Here is a 3,731-nt window from a genome sequence, read left to right on the forward strand (position 1 = left end):
AATTGTTGGGCAGAGCTGAGTAGGAAAACGGCTGACCACGACCCTAAAACAACTACTTTCTAATAACAAGCTGTGAAGAAATCACGGTGGATTACATCAATAACGTTATCGACAGCATGACACGTCACCTTGTGGAGGTTATTAGAGTATGAGGAGGACCAACCAAGTACTGAATGTTTAATATGAACTGATATAAGGTTACAGATGCTATTTATATTAATTTGATGTTATATTTTGTCATTATATATGGTTTGGTAAGGTTTTGTTGTGATAAGTAAAAAAAGCTGAATTACACATCTCTCTACAGGTGTCTGATAAAGTTGTTTGCCGTTCTACTAAATCATTCATGATGTCCATTATACCTGTTTCATTATATAAATTACATATGTTGATGTTTAATATAACATGCATTTGTCAGTTTGACAGTGCTAAGTGTATTTGTATTCCATCTTAATAATAATGATCTTATTATTTACAAAATATGCAAACATTTTGGACAAGACTGTACGTAGGCAGGGAACTATGGCGTATGCGATTGCACCCATATATGTATGAATAAAACATCTAAAACGTTTTAAAACAGCCTCAAATGTCATAAAAATGTACCATTGTCATTGAACATTACACAATTTTCCATGGGAACATGCCCCCGGACCCCCTCCCCTCTCACGCACAAACTATGGCTTTGCTACTCATTTCCGTTTTCCTCCAAAACTAGCACAACCTCCACCTCCTGCCTATATCTCTGTGTTATTTATTTGTCGTAGATAATATTTGAACAAAAAGCTGCATTTATCATTTATCATTTTTCGTTACTTCTGGATCAGTAGCAACACTTATTGATAACGTAGAAAATTTTCGTTACTTCAGCCTTGTCAGTTTCACATACTTGATACAACAAAGAACAGCTGATAATTTCAACTGAACTAAATTTGTGTTGCATTCCTTTACACCTAATTTCCTTACCGCAACAAATGGGGTTTAGTCCCGATACTATTATTAAATCATAACTGATCCTAAAATTATAAATCATGTCTTACTGTGATAATATGATTGGCTAAAGAGAATGTAGACATAACTAAATTTTAAATCTTACCCCATTGTTTCTCACTACATAATGGATTGTGCTTTTGAGCTATAAAGTGAACATGTTAATGAGTGTTTTTCAGAGGGAAAAAGAGCTCGATAATACCTGCGAAACAGTAGTTTTATCTTATTGGAATTGTGCACTAAAAACACAGTTGGTTGGTTCACGTACAGTCTTAAATAATGTTATGATTCAGTTTGGTAGCATATTAATTCAGCAATCTAATTATTTATCGCAGTGGTCGATAATTATTTGATAATCTGATCAAATCATAGCCTACATATCATCCTATTTATGAATGTAGACTATTTTAATTACTTCAACACTAATGGTTTAAATCTTTACGTGTTGGTACATTGTTGAGCTCTTTTTATTGTAAATAACACATAATCAGATTAACACGAAATTATAAAACCCTATAACCCCAGTGCTTTCGCAAGGTGGGCCTTTTTTTCATCAAGGGCAAATTGGGTACGTTCCAGTTTGCTCCCGATGAAGAAAACTCCACCCTTCGAAAGTGCTCGGGTTATAAGGTTTTATATTTTTGTATTAAATTTATTTTCGAACCTACGTGTTTTTCTAGCATCATGAACAGGATCAGATTAAATAATAATCACCATCTTGTATCTTATACACAACTTAACGTGACAGAAAAGCACTAGGCCAGTGTTATAAAAATATTTTAGTTTTGGAAATAAAACGCAAATTTGTTTTTCTCTATTCACGTTGTTCTAAAATGTTCTCAATGCAAGGAACAACTAAGCAATAACATGTACAAATAAGCATCATCAACCACGTTATCCGAAAGAAAGATCATTACTTTGTGTCTGATACAAGGAGGTGTTTTGATTTCAGTCTAAAATAATGAACTGAATTGTTAAATCTGTTGTCACTGTATATAGCTGATAAGTGATTTGTGTTTTATAGATGATAGGTAAAAATAAAGTTTTAAGTTGTAAGATTTAATTATGTGCGTGACATCATTTTATTTATGTAGCAAAACTTGGCTAAGATTCGCGTATCATCTTTCGGTTCCCGCCTAAAATCTCCGATTTGCTTGAGATTTTCGACATTTTTATAGTTGAAGTATTGGAGTTTGCCTCTCCAAGGGGGAACAGGGTATCTGGGAGAATCTTTAAAATTATCTCTTCCTTACTTCTGAGTGACTCAAACGGAGTATTGATGTTTGTTAACAGTTCTATCAGTTTCCTTGGCGAAAATGACTTGAGTGACGATAGAAATATTTCCGTGGCTCAAATGTAGTATTAATATTCATTATTTGCTCCTCGTTCTTTGTCTAATATATACATATGTATACACTCGACGTGAATTATATCACGACTGCGGAGCATATAGCACTGAAAAATTTCCTTTAATTCACATAGATTAACTTCATGCACCTGACTTGGTGATTTGTGTGCAATAATTTCCAGGAAAAAATATGTTTACTGCTTAATGCATCTTATGTTTAACGTATCTCGTTTGAAAGTTCTAACATAAATATCGCAGTTTTTTCCCCCCACTTAACACGTGTACAAGCGAGCTTCGCTTGTTTTAGTAATTAAGTCAAGTACCGTGTAAGTCCTTCATTAAGTCAACGTTTGCGTTAATAGTCAACATAACTTTTTACCTGTTTCAATATTTTTTGATAGTCTGTAGACTAATAGTATTGGATCATTTCCTTTCCTACTGTATACCTGTTTTTCTCGCATGCGTTAATGAAATCAAAAGTTAATTTCAACTTTAATTAAAAGCCTTGCATCCCGAACAGCCGAAGGATACACACTCTCTTCCCGTCTGAACGAGTCTCCAGAGTGTGACTAAAAACAGAAAGAAAAAAATGTCAAGCTTATACAGTATGTTAAGTTTGCAAATATAGCCTCAAAACCTTACTGTAGTGTTAACTTCATAAGAACCCTTGAACAGCAAATTTTAAATGTTTCCGATAGGTAGAATCTCTCCAACGAACCTTTTAAAAACTTTATGTAAAAGAGAAAAACTTGTTTACAAATTTTAATCTGAACCCCATCAAAGCAATTTGAGATAAAATCCAATTTTACTTTATTTCTTACATCTCATAACAGAATTTTTATCACTATGCTACTAGAGCAAAATGTATGCAGATACTTACGGGTTATTTCGATAATGCATACACTAGAATGGTTCTTATATAAATTAAAATTAACGAGAATTGATAATTATTGTATTCTCATTAAAGTAATAATAATAATTAGAGATGTGTAAATAGGTGTTATTTACCTTCAAGTTTTTGTTGCACTTTGATCAACCGAGCAAGAAACTAACACTTCATTATAATAATATTTATTTCTCTATTCGGATATACCTTCCAAGGTAACAACTAAGAACAATGTTACTTGTCTGTTAAAAGTTCAAACAACAGAAAATACATAAATCTTTACTTAGTGTTCAATACAAGCGGTAACATGTAATACAAATAGTCACACAGTGAAAACATTGATTCTTCGTTTGAACAAGCAATAACTTTATGGCACTATAAATAAAGATGAAACGCTATACCTTGTTTTATAATACGAGCAGTCGTATGGTATTACTATATGTAACACGTTACTTAGTTTGTAACTCAAGCAGTCATGTGGGTTCAACCATTACTTCTGAGTTCCCT

This window comes from Limulus polyphemus, unplaced genomic scaffold, assembly GCF_000517525.1.
Source record: "Limulus polyphemus unplaced genomic scaffold, Limulus_polyphemus-2.1.2 Scaffold150, whole genome shotgun sequence".
NCBI classification, from domain to species: Eukaryota; Metazoa; Arthropoda; class Merostomata; order Xiphosura; family Limulidae; genus Limulus; species Limulus polyphemus.